Raw genomic sequence first — 21,363 nt, forward strand, 5'->3', positions numbered from 1 at the left:
TTAGGGTTACGGGTTAGGCTTAGGTTTAGGGTTAAAGTTTACTGCTAGGGTTAGGGATAGGGTTCAGGGTTAGCTTTAGGGGTTCTGGTTAGGGTTAGGTGTTAGGTTAGTGTCAGGGTTAGGTCTAGTCGTGAGGGTAAGGTTTAGGGTTAGCTTTAAGAGCTAGGGTTAGGTTTAATGGTTAGGATTAGGATTCCGGTTAAGGGTTAGGGTAAGGCTTTGGGGTTAGGTTGAAGGGTTAGGGTCAAGGGTTAGGGTTTTTGTTAGGCATAGCGTTGGGGTTAGAAGTAAGGGTTACTGTCAGTGTTAGGGTTGTAGGTAGGGTTATGGTTAGGGTTAGCGGTTTAGAATTAGGGTTAGGGATTAGGTGTCACAGTGATGACTAGGAGATAGTGTTAGAATTATGGGATAGGGGTTGTTCTCAGGAAATGGGTTATGCATTAACGTTAGGATAAGAGGTTAAAGTTAGGCGCACGGTGAGGTTTACGTGTTAAGGGGAGAAATAGGAACAGGGTTGGGTGTTATGTTCAGGGTTAGGGTTATCTGTTAAAGGTATTGTTTATGCTTAGCTCACGGGCCCTGTCTGCAGTAGGCGGGCGGGGGGAGTTTAGGGGGCTGGGATTGTACCCGGGAACGCACTCTATCATACTCTCGGTATGGGCCCGTGGGTTTCATGCAGGACACAGTGGTAGAGCCTCCTTTCACGCATGGCATGGGAGGATTGCAGGCGTTCTAAACTCTAAGAAAGCAAGAAGTCTGAGAATTAGATTTAGGGTTAGGATTCTGGTTAGGGTTAAGGATGAAGTTTAGTGTTAGGGTGAGGGCTTAGGTTTAGGGAATAGGGTTAGGGTTAAAGGTTACTCTTAGGTTTAACGGTTACACTTTGGTTTAGGGTTGAGGTTTACTGTTAGGGTTAGGATGAGGGGTTAGGGTTTGGTACAGCGTTAGGGTTAAGTGTTAGGTTTAGGGTTGAAGATTAGGGTTAGGGTTAGGATTAAACGTTAGCGTGAGAATTACGCTTAGTGTTAAGGTTACGGGTTAGGGTTTAGGGTTATGGTTAGGGTTAGGGTTAGTTTTAGGGTTAGAGTTATGTGCTATGGTTTGTGTGAGAGGTTAGGGTTAGGTTTACTTGTCACGGTTAGGGTTACGTTTAGGGGGTAGCATTAGGGTTAGGGTTAGGGTTAAGGGATAGGATGAGGGATAAGTGTTGGGCTTAGGGTTAGGGTTTAGTGTTAGGGTTAGCATTAAGGATTAGGGTTAGGGTCAGGGTTAAATGCTTGGGTGCGGGTAATGGTTAGGGTCAGGGTTTAGGTTCACGGATAGGGTTACTGTTAAGGGTTACGGGTAGGTTTAGGGTTCAGGGTTAGTGTTAGCATTAGGGCTTAAGGTTAGGATTAGGCGGTAGGTTAGATTTAGGGTTAGATCTAGGCGTTAGGGTAAGGGCTAGCGTTAGGGTTAAGAGATAGGGTTAGGTTTAATGCTTAGGATTAGGGTTAGGGTTTGGGGTTAAAGTAAGTGTTAGGGGTTAGGTTTAAGGATCCAAGGTTAGGGTTATTTTTAGCTGTAGTGTTAGGGTTAGGGATAAGGGATCCCATTAGCATTAAGGGTCTTCCTTACTGTAGGGTTAAGGGTTAGGCTTAGAGTTAAAGGTTAAGGTTAGGGTCAGTGTTAAGATTTAGGGTGAGGGTTAACGGTTAGGGTAAAGGTTAAGCGTTACGGTTAGGGATTAGTGATTAGGGTTTTTGGTTAGTGTTAGGGTTAGCGGTTAGGAGTTAGTGTTTTATGAAGGGGTATATTTAGAATTAGGATTGGGGTTAGAGTTAGGGTGAGGTATAGGGGTTAGGTTTAGGGGTTAGTTTTAGGGTAAAAGGATAGGATTAGGGTTACGGGTTGGACTTAGGTTTAGGGGTAAAGTTTAATGCTAGGGTTAGGGATAAGCTTCAGGGTTAGCTTTAGGGGTTCTGGTTAGGGTTAGGTGTTAGGTTAGTGTCAGGGTTAGGTCTCGTCGTGAGGGTAATGTTTAGGGTTAGCTTTAAGAGCTAGGGTTAGGTTTAATGGTTAGGATTAGGATTAGGGTTAAGGGTTAGGGTAAGGCTTAGGGGTTAGGGTGAAGGGTTAGGGTTTTTGTTAGGCATAGCGTTGGGGTTAGAAGTAAGGGTTACTGTCAGTGTTAGAGTTTTAGGTAGGGTTACGGTTAGGGTTAGCGGCTTAGAATTAGGGTTAGGGATTAGGTGTCACAGTGATGACTAGGAGATAGGGTTAGAATTATGGGATAGGGGTTGTTCTCAGGAAATGGGTTATGCATTAACGTTAGGATAAGAGGTTAAAGTTAGGCGCACGGTGAGGTTTACGTGTTAAGGGGAGAAATAGGAACAGGGTTGGGTGTTATGTTCAGGGTTAGGGTTATCTGTTAAAGGTATTGTTTATGCTTAGCGCACGGGCCCTGTCTGCATTAGGCGGGCGGAGGGAGTTTAGGGGGCTGGGATTGTACCCGGGAACCCACTCTATCATACTCTGGGTACGGGCCCGTGGGTTTCATGCAGGACACAGTGGTAGAGCCTCCTTTCACGCATGGCATGGGAGGATTGCAGGCTTTCTAAACTCTAAGAAAGCAAGAAGTCTGAGAATTAGATTTAGGGTTAGGATTCTGTTTAGGGTTAAGGATGAAGTGTTGGGTGAGGGCTTAGGGTTAGGGATTAGGGTTAGGGTTAAAGGTTACTCTTAGGTTTAACGGTTACACTTTGGTTTAGGGTTGAGGTTTGCGGGTAGGGTTAAGATGAGGGGTTAGGGTTTGGTACAGGGTTAGGGTTAAGTGTGAGGTTTAGGGTTGAAGATTAGGATTAGGGTTAGGATTAAAGGTTAGCGTGAGAGTTAACGGTTAGGGTTAAGGTTAAGAGTTAGGGTTTAGGGTTAGGGTTAGGGTTAGTTTTAGGGTTAGAGTTATGTGCTATGGTTTGTGTTAGAGGTTAGGGTTAGGTTTACTGGTCACGGTTAGGGTTACGTTTAGGGGGTAGCATTAGGGTTAGGGTTAAGGTTAAGGGATAGGATTAGGGATAAGTGTTGGGCTTAGGGTTAGGCTTTAGTGTTAGGGTTAGCCTTAAGGATTAGGGTTAGGGTCAGGGTTAAATGCTTGGGTGCGGGAAATGGTTAGGGTCAGGGTTAAGGTTCACGGATAGGGTTAGTGTTAAGGGTTACGGGTAGGTTTAGGGTTCAGAGTTAGTGTTAGCATTAGTCCTTAAGGTTAGGATTAGGCGGTAGGTTAGATTTAGGGTTAGATCTAGGCGTTAGGGTAAGGGCTAGCGTTAGGGTTAAGAGATAGGGTTAGGTTTAATGCTTAGGATTAGGGTTAGGATTTGGGGTTAAAGTAAGTGTTAGGGGTTAGTTTAAGGATCCAAGGTTAGGGTTATTTTTAGCTGTAGTGTTAGGGTTAGGGATAAGGGATCCCATTAGCATTAAGGGTCTTCCTTACTGTAGGGTTAAGGGTTAGGCTTAGAGTTAAAGGTTAAGGTTAGGGTCAGTGTTAAGATTTAGGGTGAGGGTTAACGGTTAGGGTAAAGGTTAAGCGTTAGGGTTAGGGATTAGTGATTAGGGTTTTTGGTTAGTGTTAGGGTTAGCGGTTAGGAGTTAGTGTTTTATGAAGGGGTATGGTTAGAATTAGGATTGGGGTTAGAGTTAGGGTGAGGTATAGGGGTTAGGTTTAGGGGTTAGTTTTAGGGTAAAAGGATAGGATTAGGGTTACGGGTTGGGCTTAGGTTTAGGGTTAAAGTTTACTGCTAGGGTTAGGGATAGGGTTCAGGGTTAGCTTTAGGGGTTCTGGTTAGGGTTAGGTGTTAGGTTAGTGTCAGGGTTAGGTCTAGTCGTGAGGGTAAGGTTTAGGGTTAGCTTTAAGAGCTAGGGTTAGGTTTAATGGTTAGGAGTAGGATTCGGGTTAAGGGTTAGGGAAAGGCTTAGGGGTTAGGGTGAAGGGTTAGGGTCAAGGGTTAGGGTTTTTGTTAGGCATAGCGTTGGGGTTAGAAGTAAGGGTTACTGTCAGTGTTAGGGTTGTAGGTAGGGTTACGGTTAGGGTTAGCGGTTTAGAATTAGGGTTAGGGATTAGGTGTCACAGTGATGACTAGGAGATAGGGTTAGAATTATGGGATAGGGGTTGTTCACAGGAAATGGGTTATGCGTTAACGTTAGGATAAGAGGTGAAAGTTAGGCGCACGGTGAGGTTTACGTGTTAAGGGGAGAAATAGGAACAGGGTTGGGTGTTATGTTCAGGGTTAGGGTTATCTGTTAAAGGTATTGTTTATGCTTAGCGCACGGGCCCTGTCTGCATTAGGCGGGCGGGGGGAGTTTAGAGGGCTGGGATTGTACCCGGGAACCCACTCTATCATACTCTGGGTACAGGCCCGTGGGTTTCATGCAGGACACAGTGGTAGAGCCTCCTTTCCCGCATGGCATGGGAGGACTGGAGGCTTTCTAAACTCTAAGAAAGCAAGAAGTCTGAGAATTAGATTTAGGGTTAGGATTCTGGTTAAGGTTAAGGATGAAGTTTAGTGTTAGGGTGAGGGCTTAGGGTTAGGGATTAGGGTTAGGGTTAAAGGTTACTCTTAGGTTTAACGGTTACACTTTGGTTTAGGGTTGAGGTTTACGGTTAGGGTTAGGATGAGGGGTTAGGGTTTGGTACAGGGTTAGGGTTAAGTGTTAGGTTTAGGGTTGAAGATTAGGATTAGGGTTAGGATTAAAGGTTAACGTGAGAATTACGGTTAGTGTTAAGGTAACGGGTTAGGGTTTAGGGTTAGGGTTAGGGTTAGGGTTAGTTTTAGGGTTAGAGTTATGTGCTATGGTTTGTGTTAGAGGTTAGGGTTAGGTTTACTTGTCATGGTTAGGGTTACGTTTAGGGGGTAGCATTAGGGTTAGGGTTAGGGATAAGGGATAGGATGAGGGATAAGTGTTGGGCTTAGGGTTAGGGTTTAGTGTTAGGGTTAGCATTAAGGATTAGGGTTAGGGTCAGGGTTAAATGCTTGGGTGCGGGTAATGGTTAGGGTCAGGTTTAAGGTTCACGGATAGGGTTAGTGTTAAGGGTTACGGGTAGGTTTAGGGTTCAGGGTTATTGTTAGCATTAGGGCTTAAGGTTAGGATTAGGCGGTAGGTTAGATTTAGGGTTAGATCTAGGCATTAGGGTAAGGGCTAGCGTTAGGGTTAAGAGATAGGGTTAGGTTTAAAGCTTAGGATTAGGGTTAGGGCTTGGGGTTAAAGTAAGTGTTAGGGGTTAGGTTTAAGGATCCAAGGTTAGGGTTATTTTTAGCTGTAGTGTTAGGGTTAGGGATAAGGGATCCCATTAGCATTAAGGGTCTTCCTTACTGTAGGGTTAAGGGTTAGGCTTAGAGTTAAAGGTTAAGGTTAGGGTCAGGGTTAAGATTTAGGGTGAGGGTTAACGGTTAGGGTAAAGGTTAAGCGTTAGGGTTAGGGATTAGTGATTAGGGTTTTTGGTTAGTGTTAGGGTTAGCGGTTAGGAGTTAGTGTTTTAAGAAGGGGTATGGTTAGAATTAGGATTGGGGTTAGAGTTAGGGTGAGGTATAGGGGTTAGGTTTAGGGGTTAGTTTTAGGGTAAAAGGATAGGATTAGGGTTAGGGGTTGGGCTTAGGTTTAGGGTTAAAGTTTACTGCTAGGGTTAGGGATAGGGTTCAGGGTTAGCTTTAGGGGTTCTGGTTAGGGTTAGGTGTTAGGTTAGTGTCAGGGTTAGGTCTAGTCGTGAGGGTAAGGTTTAGGGTAAACTTTAAGAGCTAGGGTTAGGTTTAATGGTTAGGATTAGGATTCCGGTTAAGGGTTAGGGTCAGGCTTTGGGGTTAGGTTGAAGGGTTAGGGTCAAGGGTTAGGGTTTTTGTTAGGCATAGCGTTGGGGTTAGAAGTAAGGGTTACTGTCAGTGTTAGGGTTGTAGGTAGGGCTACGGTTAGGGTTAGCGGTTTAGAATTAGGGTTAGGGATTAGGTGTCACAGTGATGACTAGGAGATCGGGTTAGAATTATGGGATAGGGGTTGTTCACAGGAAATGGGTTATGCATTAACGTTAGGATAAGAGGTTAAAGTTAGGCGCACGGTGAGGTTTACGTGTTAAGGGGAGAAATAGGAACAGGGTTGGGTGTTATGTTCAGGGTTAGGGTTATCTGTTAAAGGTATTGTTTATGCTTAGCGCACGGGCCCTGTCTGCAGTAGGCGGGCGGGGGGAGTTTAGGGGGCTGGGATTGTACCCGGGAACCCACTCTATCATACTCTCGGTATGGGCCCGTGGGTTTCATGCAGGACACAGTGGTAGAGCCTCCTTTCACGCATGGCATGGGAGGATTGCAGGCGTTCTAAACTCTAAGAAAGCAAGAAGTCTGAGAATTAGATTTAGGGTTAGGATTCTGGTTAGGGTTAAGGATGAAGTTTAGTGTTAGGGTGAGGGCTTAGGTTTAGGGAATAGGGTTAGGGTTATAGGTTACTCTTAGGTTTAACGGTTACACTTTGGTTTAGGGTTGAGGTTTACGGTTAGGGTTAGGATGAGGGGATAGGGTTTGGTACAGGGTTAGGGTTAAGTGTTAGGTTTAGGGTTGAAGATTAGGGTTAGGGTTAGGATTAAACGTTAGCGTGAGAATTACGCTTAGTGTTAAGGTTACGGGTTAGGGTTTAGGGTTATGGTTAGGGTTAGGGTTAGTTTTAGGGTTAGAGTTATGTGCTATGGTTTGTGGTAGAGGTTAGGGTTAGGTTTACTGGTCACGGTTAGGGTTACGTTTAGGGGTAAGCATTAGGGTTAGGTTTAGGGTAGGGTTAAGGGATAGGATTAGGGTTAAGTGTTTGGCTTCGGGTTAGGGTTTAGTGTTAAGGTTAGCATTAAGGATTAGGGTTAGGGTCAGGGTTAAATGCTTGGGTGCGGGTAATGGTGAGGGTCAGGGTTTAGGTTCACGGATAGGGTTAGTGTTAAGAGTTACGGGTAGGTTTAGGGTTCAGGGTTAGTGTTAGCATTAGGGCTTAAGGTTAGGATTAGGCGGTAGGTTAGATTTAGGGTTACATCTAGGCGTTAGGGTAAGGGCTAGCGTTAGGGTTAAGAGATAGGGTTAGGTTTAATGCTTAGGATTAGGGTTAGGGTTTGGGGTTAAAGTAAGTGTTAGGGGTTAGGTTTAAGGATCCAAGGTTAGGGTTATTTTTAGCTGTAGTGTTAGGGTTAGGGATAAGGGATCCCATTAGCATTAAGGGTCTTCCTTACTGTAGGGTTAAGGGTTAGGCTTAGAGTTAAAGTTTAATGTTAGGGTCAGTGTTAAGATTTAGGGTTAGGGTTAACGGTTAGGGTAAAGGTTAAGCGTTAGGGTTAGGGATTAGTGATTAGGGTTTTTGGTTAGTGTTAGGGTTAGCGGTTAGGAGTTAGTGTTTTATGAAGGGGTATGGTTAGAATTAGGATTGGGGTTAGAGTTAGGGTGAGGTATAGGTGTTAGGTTTAGGGGTTAGTTTTAGGGTAAAAGGATAGGATTAGGGTTACGGGTTGGGCTTAGGTTTACGGGTAAAGTTTACTGCTAGGGTTAGGGATAAGCTTCAGGGTCAGCTTTAGGGGTTCAGGTTAGGGTTAGGTGTTAGGTTAGTGTCAGGGTTAGGTCTAGTCGTGAGGGTAAGGTTTAGGGTTAGCTTTAAGAGCTAGGGTTAGGTTTAATGGTTAGGATTAGGATTCGGGTTAAGGGTTAGGGTAAGGCTTAGGGGTTAGGGTGAAGGGTTAGGGTCAAGGGTTAGGGTTTTTGTTAGGCATAGCGTTGGGGTTAGAAGTAAGGGTTACTGTCAGTGTTAGGGTTGTAGGTAGGGTTACGGTTAGGGTTAGCGGTTTAGAATTAGGGTTAGGGATTAGGTGTCACAGTGATGACTAGGAGATAGGGTTAGAATTATGGGATAGGGGTTGTTCTCAGGAAATGGGTTATGCATTAACGTTAGGATAAGAGGTTAAAGTTAGGCGCACGGTGAGGTTTACGTGTTAAGGGGAGAAATAGGAACAGGGTTGGGTGTTATGTTCAGGGTTAGGGTTATCTGTTAAAGGTATTGTTTATGCTTAGCGCACGGGCCCTGTCTGCAGTAGGCGGGCGGGGGGAGTTTAGGGGGCTGGGATTGTACCCGGGAACCCACTCAATCATACTCTGGGTATGGGCCCGTGGGTTTCATGCAGGACACAGTGGTAGAGCCTCCTTTCACGCATGGCATGGGAGGATTGCAGGCGTTCTAAACTCTAAGAAAGCAAGAAGTCTGAGAATTAGATTTAGGGTTAGGATTCTGGTTAGGGTTAAGGATGAAGTTTAGTGTTAGGGTGAGTGCTTAGGGTTAGGGATTAGGTTTAGGGTTAAAGGTTACTCTTAGGTTTAACGGTTACACTTTGGTTTAGGGTTGAGGTTTACGGTTAGGGTTAAGATGAGGGGTTAGGGTTTGGTACAGGGTTAGGGTTAAGTGTTAGGTTTAGGGTTGAAGATTTGGATTAGGGTTAGGATTAAAGGTTAGCGTGAGAGTTAACGCTTAGGGGTAAGGTTAAGAGTTAGGGTTAGGGTTAGGGTTAGGGTTAGTTTTAGGGTTAGAGTTATGTGCTATTTTTTGTGTTAGAGGTTAGTGTTAGGTTTACTTGTCACGTTTAGAGTTACGTTTAGGGGGTAGTATTAGGGTTAGGGTTAGGGTTAGGGTTAAGGGATAGGATTAGGGTTAAGTGTTGCTCTTAGGGTTAGGGTTTAGTGTTAAGGTTAGCATTAAGGATTAGGGTTAGGGTCAGGGTTAAATGCTTGGGTGCGGGTAATGGTTAGGGTCAGGGTTAAGGTTCACGGATATGGTTAGTGTTAGTTTTAGGGTTAGGGTTAGGGTTATCTGTTAAAGGTATTGTTTATGCTTAGCGCCCGGGCCCTGTCTGCAGTAGGCAGGCGGGGGGAGTTTAGGGGGCTGGGATTGTACCCGGGAACCCACTCTATCATACTCTGGGTATGGGCCCGTGGGTTTGATGCAGGACACAGTGGTAGAGCCTCCTTTCACGCATGGCATGAGAGGATTGCAGGCTTTCTAAACTCTAAGAAAGCAAGAAGTCTGAGAATTAGATTTAGGGTTAGGATTCTGGTTAGGGTTAAGGATGAAGTTTAGTGTTAGGGTGAGGGCTTAGGGTTAGGGATTAGGGTTAGGGTTAAAGGTTACTCTTAGGTTTAACGGTTACACTTTGGTTTAGGGTTGAGGTTTACGGTTAGGGTTAAGATGAGGGGTTAGGGTTTGGTACAGGGTTAGGGTTAAGTGTTAGGTTTAGGGTTGAAGATTAGGGTTAGGGTTAGGGTTAGGGTTAAGGTTAAGAGTTAGGGTTTAGGGTTAGGGTTAGGGTTAGGGTTAGTTTTAGGGTTAGAGTTATGTGCTATGGTTTGTGTTAGCGGTTAGGGTTAGGTTTACTGGTCACGGTTAGGGTTATGTTTAGGGGGTAGCATTAGGGTTATGGTTAGGGTTAAGGGATAGGATTAGGGATAAGTGTTGGGCTTAGGGTGAGGGTTTAGTGTTAGTGTTAGCATTAAGGATTAGGGTTAGGTTCAGGGTTAAATGCTTGGGTGCGGGTAATGGTTAGGGTCAGGGTTAAGGTTCACGGATAGGGTTAGTGTTAAGGGTTACGGGTAGGTTTATGGTTCAGGGTTAGAGTTAGCATTAGGGGTTAAGGTTAAGATTAGGCGGTAGGTTAGATTTAGGGTTAGATCTAGGCGTTAGGGTAAGGGCTAGCGTTAGGGTTAAGAGATAGGGTTAGGTTTAATGCTTAGGATTAGGGTTAGGGTTTGGGGTTAAGGTAAGTGTTAGGGGTTAGGTTTAAGGATCCAAGGTTAGGGTTATTTTTAGCTGTAGTGTTAGGGTTACGGATAAGGGATCCCATTAGCATTAAGGGTTAGGGTAAGGCTTAGTGGTTAGGGTGAAGGGTGAAGTGTTAGGGCTTTTGTTAGGCATAGCGTTGGGGTTAGAAATTAGGTTTCCTGTCAGTGTTAGGGTTGTAGGCAGCGTTACGGTTAGGCTTAGCGGTTGAGAATTAGGGTTAGGGATTAGGTGTTACAGTTATGACTAGGAGATAGGGTTAGAATTATGGGATAGAGGATGTTCTCAGGGAATGGGTTATGCATTAACGTTACGATAAGAGGTTAAAGTTAGGCTCACGGTGAGGTTTACGTGTTAAGGGGAGAAATAGGAACAGGGTTAGGTGCCATGTTCAGGGTTAGGGTTATCTGTTAAAGGTATCATTTATGCTTAGCGCTCGGACCCTGTCCTCATTAAGCTGGGGGGAGGTTAGGGGGCTGGGATTGTCACTGGGAACCCACTGTATCGGATTCTGGGTATGGGCCCGTGGGTTTCATGCAGGACACAGTGGTAGAGCTTCCTTTCACACATGGCATGGGAGGATTGCAGGCTTTCTAAACTCTAAGAAAGCAAGAAGTCTGAGAATTAGATTTAGGGTTAGGATTATGGTTAGTGTTCAGGATGAAGTGTAGTGTTATGGTGAGGGGATAGGGTTACGGATTAGGGTTAGGGTTTAATGTTACTGTTAGGTTTAACGGTTACAGTTCGTTTAGGGTTGAGGTTTGCGGATAGGGTTAAGATGAGGGATTAGTGTTTGGTACAGGGTTAGGGTTAAATGTTAGGTTTAGTGTTCAAGATTAGGATTAGGGTTAGGATTAAAGGTTAGCATGAGAGTTAACGGTTAAGGTTAAGGGTTAGGGTTAGGGTTTAGGTTTAGTGTTAAGTGTTAGGGTTAGTTTTATGGTTAGAGTTATGTGTTAGGGTTTGTGTTAGAGGTTAGGGTTAGGTTTACTGTTCATGGTTGGCGTTACGTTTAGGGGTTAGCATTAGGGTTAGGGATTAGGTTAAGGGTAAGTGTTTAGAGTTAGTGTTGGGCTTTAGGCTCGGGGCTTAGGTTCAGGGTCAGGGGTTAGGGTTGGTGGTAGGGCTTAGATTTAGCGGTCAGTTTAAGGGCACAGGACCTGGTTAATCTACAGTGAGAGGGGTGTAGTCGGAGTCACCACGAAAGCACAACGTCATTCCCTGGGCCTTGGGACAAAACCTACATGCAGGACTCAGGCGGAGCCTCATCTCACACATGGCATGGCTGTATTATAGGCTTGCTTCACTCTGGGAATGGAAGTAGTGTGAGAATTAGGGTTAGGGTTTGGGTTAGGGGTTTCGAGTTAAGGGTTAGGTTTCGAGTCAGGGTCAGGTGCTAGGGATTAGTGGTTAGGTTTAGAGTTAGTGTTAGGGGTTAGGTGTTAAGTCTGGGTTAGGGGGCCAGGGTTAGGTTTAGGGTTGGGGTTAGCGTTAGGGTTAGGGGTTAGGGTTAAGGGTTAGGCTTAGGTTTAGGGTTCAGGGTTAGGGTTATGGTTTAGGGTTAGAGTCAGGGTTAAGTGTTAGACTGAGGCTTAACAGCTAGGGTTAGGGTTAGGGGGTTAGGGATAAGGTTAGGGTTAAGGGTTAGGTTTATGGTTCAGGTTTAAGGTTAGGATTAGGGGTTAGGGTTAGTGTTAACTGTAGGTCAGTGTTGGCGTTAGATCTCTAGGCATTAGCGTATAGGTTAGGGTTAGGATTAATTAGGGTTATGTTTAATGGTTAGGATTGGGATTAGCGTTAAGGGTTAGGGTTAAGCTTTAGGGGTTATGACTAAGGATCAATGGTTAGGGTTATTTTTAGGTGTAGGCTTAGGGTAAGGGTTTTAGGGTTAGTGTTAGTGTTGTTGGTAGGGTTAAGGTTAGGGTTGGTGTTTCAGAATTAGGGATTAGGTGTTATGGTTATGGCTAGGAGTTAGGGTTAGAATTACGGTATAGGGCTTGTTCTCAGGGTGTCATGCATTATCGTTAAGATAAGGGGTTAAGTTAGGGTTAGGGTGAGGTTTACGTGTTAAGGTGAGCAGTAGGATCAGGGTTAGGTGTTATGTTCTGGGTTAGGGTTATGGGTGTGGGGTAGGGTTTATGCTTAGGGCCCGGGCCCTGTATGCACTAGGAGGCGAAGTTAGGGGTCTGTGATGGTCTCTGGGAACCCACTCTATCGTACGCAGTGTATGGGCCTCTTGGTTTCATGCAGGACACTGTGGCATAGCGGGATTTCATGCGTGGCTTAGTAGGATTGTAGGCTTTCAAAACTCTGAGAAAGCAAGAAGTCTGAGAATTAGATTTAGGGTTAGGATTACTGTACAGTTTAGGGATGAAGATTAGTGATAGGGTGAGGGCTTAGGGTTAGGGGTTAGGTTTAGGGTTAGGGTTGTTGGTAGGGTGAAGGTTAGGGTTGGCATTTTAGAATTAGGGATGAGGTGTTACGGTTATGGCTCGGGGTTAGGATTAGAATTATGGGATAGGACTTCTTCTCAGGGTGTTATGCATTAAGGTTAAGATAAGGGGATAAGTTAGGGTTACGGGGAGGTTTATGTTTTAAGGTGAGCAATAGGATCAGGGTCAGGTGCTATGTTCAGGGTGAGGGTTATCTGTTAGGGGTAGTGTTTATACTTAGCGTACAGGCCCTGTCTGCACTGGGCGGGGTGCTGGGGTTAGGGGGATGGGATTGTCCCCGGGAACCACCTCTATCATACGCTAGGTATGGGCTCCTGGTTTCATGCAAGAGAGAGCTGCAGAGCCCCCTTTTACTCATGGCATGAGAGGATTTTAGGCTTTCTAAACTCTAAGAAAGCAAGAAGTCCGAGAATTAGATTTAGGGGTAGGATTATGATAATGTTTAGGGTTAGGTTTTGTGTTAAGGTGGGGTCTTAGGGTTAGGGGTTAGGGTTAGAGGTTAGTGTTAGGTTTAACAGTTACAGTTAGGTTTATGGTTAAGTTTCAGGGATAGGGTTAAGGTTTGGGTTTAGCGTTTGGCACAGGGTTAGGCTTCAGTGTTAGCTTTATGGTTAAAGATTAGGATTAGGGTTAGTGTGAGGGTTAATGGTAAGGGTCAAGATTAAGGGTTAGGGTTAGGTTTAGGGTTAGGGCTTAGGGTTAAGGGATAGGATTAGGGTTAAGTGTTGGGCTTATGGTTAGGGTTAAAGTTTAGTGTTAGGGTTAATGTTTAGTGTTATGGTCCAGTTTAAGTGTTAGGGTGAGGGTTAACACTTAGGATTAGGCTTAGGGGTTAGGGATATAGTGAAGGTTCAGTGTTAGGGTTAGGTTTAGGGTTCAGGGTTAGGGTTAGCTTTAGGGTTTATGGTTAGGGTTAGGTGTTAGGTTAGTGTCAGGGTTAGGTCTAGTCGTGAGGGTAAGGTTTAGGGTTAGCTTTAAGAGCTAGGGTTAGGTTTAATGGTTAGGATTAGGATTAGGGTTAAGGGTTAGGGTAATGCTTAGTGGTTAGGGTGAAGGGTGAAGGGTTAGGGCTTTTGTTAGGCATAGCGTTGGGGTTAGAAGTAAGGGTTCCTGTCAGTGTTAGGGTTGTAGGCAGCGTTACGGTTAGGCTTAGCGGTTGAGAATTAGGGTTAGGGATTAGGTGTTACAGTGATGACTAGGAGATAGGGTTAGAATTATGGGATAGGGGATGTTCTCAGGGAATGGGTTATGCATTAACGTTACGATAAGAGGTTAAAGTTAGGCTCACGGTGAGGTTTACGTGTTAAGGGGAGAAATAGGAACAGGGTTAGGTGCCATGTTCAGGGTTAGGGTTATCTGTTAAAGGTATCATTTATGCTTAGCGCACGGGCCCTGTCGGCATTAAGCTGGGGGGAGGTTAGGGGGCTGGGATTGTCACTGGGAACCCACTGTATCGGACTCTGGGTATGGGCCCGTGGGTTTCATGCAGGACACAGTGGTAGAGCCTCCTTTCACACATGGCATGGGAGGATTGCAGGCTTTCTAAACTCTAAGAAAGCAAGAAGTCTGAGAATTAGATTTAGGGTTAGGATTACTGTACGGTTTAGGGATGAAGATTAGTGATAGGGTGAGACTTAGGGTTAGGGGTTAGGGTTAGGGTTAGGGTTTTTGGTAGGGTGAAGGTTAGGGTTGGCATTTTAGAATTAGGGTTGAGGTGTTACGGTTATGGCTACGGGTTAGGATTAGAATTATGGGATAGGACTTCTTCTCAGGGTGTTATGCATTAAGGTTAAGATAGGGGATAAGTTAGGGTTACGGGGAGGTTTATGTTTTAAGGTGAGCAATAGGATCAGGGTCAGGTGCTATGTTCATGGTGAGGGTTATCTGTTAGGGGTAGTATTTATACTTAGCGTACAGGGCCTTTCTGCACTGGGCGGGGGCCTGGGGTTAGGGGGATGAAATTTTCCCTGGGAACCCACTCTATCATACGCTAGGTATGGGCTCCTGGTTTCATGCAAGAGAGAGCTGCAGAGCCCCCTTTTACTCATGGCATGGGAGGATTTTAGGCTTTCTAAACTCTAAGAAAGCAAGAAGTCCGAGATTTAGATTTAGGGGTAGGATTATGATAATGTTTAGGGTTACCGTTAGGGTTAGGGTTAAGGGTTAGGCTTAGGGTTAGGATTCAGGTTTAGAGTTAAGGTTTAGGGTTAGGGTCAGGGTTAAGGGTTAGGGTGAGGGTTATCAGGTACGGTTAGGGTTAGGGTGTTAGGGATAGGGTTAGGGTTAAGGGTTAGGTTTATGTTTCATGTTTAAGGTTAGCATTAGGGATTAGGGTTAGTGTTAACTGTAGGTCCTGTTGGGGTTGGATCTCTAGGCATTATGGCAAAGGTTAGGGTTAGGGTTAAGAGTCAGGGTTATGTTTAATGGTTAGGATTGGGATTAGGGTTAAGTGTTAGGGTAAGGCTTAGGGGTTAGGGTGAAGGGTGAAGGGTTAGGGCTTTTGTTAGGCATAGCGTTGGGGTTAGAAATTAGGTTTCCTGTCAGTGTTAGGGTTGTAGGTAGGGTTACGGTTGGGGTTAGCAGTTTAGAATTATGGTTAGGGGTCAGGTGCTACAGTTATCACTAGGAGATAGGGTTAGAATTATGGGATAGGGAATGTTCTGGGGGAATAGGTTATGCATTAACATTAGAATAAGAGGTTAAAGTTAGGCTCACGGTCAGGTGTACGTGTTAAGGGGAGAAATAGGAACAGGGTTAGGTGTTATGTTCAGGGTTAGGGTTATCTGTTAAAGGTATTGTTTATGCCTAGCGCACGGGCCCTGTCTGCGTTAGCCAGGGGGAGTTTAGGGGGCTGGCATTGTCACTGGGAACCCACTGTATCAGACTCTGGGTATGAGCCCGTGGGTTTCATGCCGGACACATTGGTAGAGCTTCCTTTCACACATGGCATGGGAGGATTGCAGGCATTCTAAACTCTAAGAAAGCAAGAAGTCTCAGAATTAAATTTAGAGTTAGGATTATGGTTAGGGTTCAGGATGAAGTGTAGTGTTACGGTGAGGGCTTAGGGTTACGGATTAGGGTTAGGGTTTAAGGTTAGTGTTAGGTTTAACGGTTACAGTTTGTTTAGGGTTGAGGTTTGCGGATAGGGTTAAGATGAGGGATTAGTGTTTGGTACAGGGTTAGGGTTAAATGTTAGGTTTAGGGTTCAAGATTAGGATTAGGGTGAGGATTAAAGGTTAGCATGAGAGTTAACGGTTAAGGTTAAGGGTTAGGGTTAGGATTTAGGTTTAGGGTTAAGGGTTAGGGTTAGTTTTAGGGTTAGAGTTATGTGTTAGGGTTTGTGTTAGAGGTTAGGGTTAGGTTTACTGTTCATGGTTGGGGTTACGTTTAGGGGTTAGCATTAGGGTTAGGGATTAGGTTAAGGGTAAGTGTTTAGAGTTAGTGTTGGACTTTAGGCTCGGGGATTAAGTTCAGGGTAAAGGTTTAGGGTTGGTGGTAGGGCTTAGATTTAGCGGTCAGTTTAAGGGCACAGGACCTGGTTAATCTACGGTGAGAGGGGTGCGGTCGGAGTCATCACGAAAGCACAACATCATTCCCTGGGCCCTGGGACAAGACCTACATGCAGGACTCAGGCGGAGCCTCATCTCACACATGGCATGGCTGTATTGTAGGCTTGCTTCACTCGGGAATGGAAGTAGTGTGAGAATTAGGGTTAGGGTTGGGGTTAGGGGTTTCCAGTTAGGGGTTAGTTTCGAGTCAGGGTCAGGTGCTAGGGATTAGTGGTTAGGGTTAGAATTAGTGTTAGGAGTTAGGTGTTAAGTGTGGGTTTGGGGGCCAGGGTTAGGTTTAGGGTTGGGGTTAGTGTTAGCTGTAGGTGTCAGGGTTAAGGGATAGGGTTAGGGTTAAGGGTTAGGCTTAGGGTTAGGGTTCAGGGTTAGGGTTATGGTTTAGGGTTAGAGTCAGGGTTAAGGGTTAGGGTGAGGCTTAACAGTTAGGGTTAGGGTTAGGGGGTTGGGATAGGGTTAGGGTTAAGGGTTAGGTTTATGGTTCAGGTTTAAAGTTAGCATTAGGTGTTAGGGTTAGTGTTAACTGTAGGTCAGTGTTGGGGTTAGATCTCTAGGCATTAGGGTAAAGGTTACGGTTAGCGTTAAGAGTTAGGGTTATGTTTAATGGTTATGATTGGGATTAGCGTTAAGGGTTAGGGTTAAAGTTTAGGGGTTATGACTAAGGATCAATGCTTAGGGTTATTTTTAGGCGTAGGGTTAGGGTAAGGGTTTAGGGTTAGTGTTAGAGTTGTTGGTAGGGTTAAGGTTAGGGTTGGCGTTTCAGAATTAGGGATTAGGTGTTATGGTTATGGCTAGGAGTTAGGGTTAGAATTACGGTATAGGGCTTGTTCTCAGGGTGTCATGCATTATCGTTAAGATAAGGGGTTAAAGTTACGGTTACAGTGAGGTTTACGTGTTAAGGTGAGCAGTAGGATCAGGGATAGTTGTTATGTTCTGGGTTAGGGTTATGGGTGAGGGGTAGGGTTTATGCTTAGGTCACAGGCCCTCTATGCACTAGAAGGCGAAATTAGGGGTCTGTGATGGTCGCTGGGAACCCACTCTATCGTACGCAGTGTATGGGCCTCTGGGTTTCATGCAGGACACTGTGGTAGAGCCGGCTTTCATGCATGGCTTAATAGGATTGTAGGCTTTCAAAACTCTGAGAAAGCAAGAAGTCTGAGAATTATATTTAGGGTTAGGATTACGGTACGGTTTAGGGATGAAGACTAGTGATAGGGTGAGGGCTTAGGGTTAGGGGTTTGGGTTAGGGTTAGGGTTTTTGGTAGGGTGAAAGCTAGGGTTGGCATTTTAGAAATAGGGATGAGGTGTTACGGTTATGACCAGGTGATAGGATTAGAATTATGGGATAGGGCTTCTTCTCAGGGTGTTATGCATTAAGGTTAAGATAAGGGGATAAGTTAGGGTTACGGGGAGATTTATGTTTTCAGGTGAGCAATAGGATCAGGGTTAGGTGTTATGTTCAGGGTGAGGGTTATCAGTTAGGGGTATTGATTATACTTAGGACACGGGCCCTGTATGCACTTGGCGGCACGCGGGGATTATAGCGATGGGATTGTCCCCGGGAACCCACTCTATCATACGCTGGGTATGGGCTCCTGGGTTTCATGCAGGACACAGTGGCAGAGCCCCCTTTTACTCATGGCATGGGAGGATTGTAGGCTTTCTTAACTCTGAGAAAGCAAGAACTCTGAGAATTAGATTTAGGGGTAGGATTATGGTAATGTTTAGGGATCAAGATTCGTATTAGGGTGGCGTCTTAGGGTTAGGGGTTAGGGTTAAAGGTTAATGTTAGTTTTAACAGTTACAGTTAGGTTTACGGTTCAGTTTGAGGGTTAGGGTTTATGTTTGGGTCTAGTGTTTGACACAGGGTTAGGCTTCAGTGTTAGCTTTATGGTTAAAGATTAGGATTAGAGTCACGGTTAAGGTTTAGTGTGATGGTTAATGGTAAGGGTCAATATTATGGGTTAGGGTGGGGTTAGGGTTAGGAATAAAGCTTCATGTAACCTTTAGGGTTAGAGTTAATTGTTGTGGTTATGGGTAGAGGTTAGGGTTAGGTTTAGGATTCATGGTTAGGGTTATGTTTAGCGGTTAGTGTTAGGGTTAGTGGTCAGGTTTAAGGTAAGCTTTTAGAGTTAGTGTTCGGCGTTACAGTCTGAGCTTATGTTTACTGTTAGGGGTTAGTGTTAGTGTTAGGGCTGAGATTTATCTGTTAGTATAAGGGCACAGGACTTGTTTAATCTATGGTGAGAAGGGTGTGTACAGGTCGCTGTGACACCACACCATCGTACTCTTTGTATTTGGCCCAGACCTACATGTGGGACACAGGCAGAGCCTCATCTCAGGAATGGCATGGCTGTATTGTAGGTTTGCTTAAGGCTGAGAATGGAAGAGGTGTGAGAATTAGGGTTAAGTTTAGGGTTACGGGTTTGGGGTTAGGGGTTTAGGGTTAGAGGGAGGGTTAGGGGTTAGGGATTAGTAGTTAGGGTTACTGTTAGCATTAAAGGTTAGGTCTTAGGGTTGGGATAGGAGCTAGGGTTAGGTTTAGGGTTGGGTTCAGTGTTAGGTTTAGGGTTAGGAGTTAGGGTTAGGCTTAGGGTTAAGGGATAGGATTCGGGTTAAGTGTTGGGCTTAGGGTTAGGGTTTAGTGTTAGGGTTATCGTTAAAGATTAGGGTTAGGGTCAGGGTTAAATGTTTGGGTGCGGGTAATGGTTAGGGTCAGGGTTAAGGGTTACGGATAGGGTTAGTGTTAAGGGTTACGGGTAGGTTTAGGGTTCAGGGTTAGAGTTAGCATTAGGGCTTAAGGTTAGGATTAGGTTGTAGGTTAGATTTAGGGTTAGATCTAGGCGTTAGGGTAAGGGCTAGGGTTAGGATTAAGAGATAGGGTTAGGTTTAATGCTTAGGATTAGGGTTAGGGTTTGGCTTTAAAGTAAGTGTTAGGGGTTAGGTTTAAGGATCAAAGGTTAGGGTTAGTTTTAGCCGTAGTGTTAGGTTTAGGGTTAAGGGATAAGGTTAGCGTTAAGGGTTTCCTTTACTGTTAGGGTTAAGGGTTAGGCTTAGAGTTAAAGGTTAATGTTAGGGTCAGTGTTAAGGGTTAGGGTGAGGGTTAATGGTTAGGGTAAAGCTTAAGCCTTAGGGTTAAGGGTTAGCAATTAGGGTTTATGATTAGTGTTAGGGTTAGGGGTTAGGAGTTAGTGTTTTATGAAGAGGTATGGTTAGAGTTAGGTTTGGGGTTAGTATTAGGGTTAGGTTTAGGGGTTAGTTTTAGGGTAAAAGGATAGGATTAGGGTTAAGGGTTGGGCTCAGGTTTAGGGTTAAAGTTTAGTGTTAGGGTTAATGTTTAGTGTTATGGTCCAGTTTAAGTGTTAGGGTGAGGGTTAACGGTTAGGATTAGGCTTAGAGGTTGGGGATATAGTGAGGGTTCAGTGTTAGGGTTAGGTTTAGGATTCAGAGTTAGGGTTAGCTTTAGGGGTTATGGTTAGGGTTAGATGTTAGGTTAGTGTCAGGGTTAGGTCTAGTCGTGAGGGTAAGGTTTAGGGTAAGCTTTAAGAGCTAGGGTTAGGTTTAATGGTTAGGATTAGGATTAGGGTTAAGGGTTAGGGTAAGGCTTACGGGTTAGGGTGAAGGGTGAAGGGTTAGGGCTTTTGTTAGGCATAGCGTTGGGGTTAGAAGTAACGGTTACTGTCAGTGTTATGGTTGTAGTTAGGGTTACGGTTAGGGTTAGCAGTTTAGAATTAGGGTTAGGGATCAGGTTTTACAGTTATGACTAGGAGATAGGGTTAGAATTATGGGATAGGGGTTGTTCTCAGGGAATGGGTTATGCATGAACGTTACGATAAGAGGTGACAGTTAGGCTCACGGTGAGGTTTACGTGTTAAGGGGAGAAATAGGAACAGGGTTAGGTGTTATGTTCAGGGTTAGGGTTACCTGTTAAAGGTATTGTTTATGCTTAGCGCATGGGCCCTGTCTGCATTAGGCGGTGTGGAAGGTTAGGGGGCTGGGATTGTCACCAGGAACCCAGTGTATCGTACTCTGGATATGGGCCCGTGGGTTTCATACAGGACACAGTGGTAGAGCCTCCTTTAACGCATGGCATGGGAGGATTGCAGGCTTTCTAAACTCTAAGAAAGCAAGACGTCTGAGAATTAGATTTAGGGTTAGGATTCTGGTTAGGGTTAAGGATGAAGTTTAGTGTTAGGGTGAGGGCTTAGGGTTAGGGATTAGGGTTAGGATTAAATGTTATTCTTAGGTTTAACAGTTACAGTTCGGTTTATGGTTGAGGTTTACTGTTAGGGTTAAGATGAGGGGTTAGTGTTTGGTACAGGGTTAGGGTTAAGTGTTAGGTTTAGGGTTGAAGATTAGGATTAGGGTTAGGATTAAAGGTTAGCGTGAGAGTTAACGGTTAGGGTTAAGGTTAAGAGTTACGGTAGGGTTTAGGTTTAGGGTTAAGGGTTAGGATAAGTTTTAGGGTTAGAGTTATGTGTTAGGGTTTGTGTTAGAGGTTAGGGTTAGGTTTACTGTTCACGGTTAGGGTTACGTTTAGGGGTTAGCATTAGGGTTAGGGATTAGGTTTAGGGTAAGGGTTTAGTGTTAGTGTTGGGCTTTAGGCTCGGGGCTTAGGTTCAGGGTCAGTGGTTAGGGTTGGTGGTAGAGCTCAGATTTAGCGGTCAGTTTAAGGGCACAGGACTTGGTTAATCTAAGGTGAGAGGGGTGCGGTCAGAGTCACCATGAAAGCACAACATCATTCCCTGGGCCTTGGGACAAAACCTACATGCAGAACTCAGGTGGAGCCTCATCTCACACATGGCATGTCTGTATTGTAGGCTTGCTTCACTCTGGGAATGGAAGTAGTGTGAGAATTAGGGTTAGGTTTGCGGTTAGGGGTTTCGAGTTAGGGGTTAAGTTTCGAGTCAGGGTTAGGTGCTAGTGGTTAGGGGTAGAGTTAGTGTTACGGGTTCGGTGTTAATTCTGGGTTAGGGGGCCAGGGTTAGGTTTAGGGTTGGGGTTAGTTTTATGGTTAGCGGTTAAGGTTAATGGATAGGGTTAGGGTTAAGGGTTAGGCTTAGGGTTAGGGTTCAGGGTTAGGGTTCAGGTTTAGGGTTAGGGTCAGGGTTAAGGGTTAGGGTGAGGGTTAATCGTTAGGGGGTTAGGGTTAAGGATTAGGTTTATTGTTCAGGTTTAAGGTTATAATTAGGGGTTTGTGTTACTTGTAACTGTAGGTCAGTGTTGGGGTTAGGCATTAATGTAAAGGTTAGAGTTAGGGTTCAGAGTTAGGGTTATGTTTAATTGTTAGGATTGGGATTAGGGTTAAGGGTTAGGGTTAAGGTTAGGGGTTATGACTAAGGATCAACGGTTAGGGTTATTTTTAGGCATAGGGTTAGGGTAAGGGGTTAGGGTTAGTGTTAGTGTTGTTGGTAGGGTTAAGGTTAGGGTTGGCGTTTCAGAATTAGAGATTAGGTGTTATGGTTATGGCTAGGAGTTAGGGTTAGAATTACAGTACAGGGCTTGTTCTCAGGGTGTCATGCATTAACGTTACG

This window comes from Eulemur rufifrons, chromosome 5, assembly GCF_041146395.1.
Source record: "Eulemur rufifrons isolate Redbay chromosome 5, OSU_ERuf_1, whole genome shotgun sequence".
Lineage (NCBI taxonomy): Eukaryota > Metazoa > Chordata > Mammalia > Primates > Lemuridae > Eulemur > Eulemur rufifrons.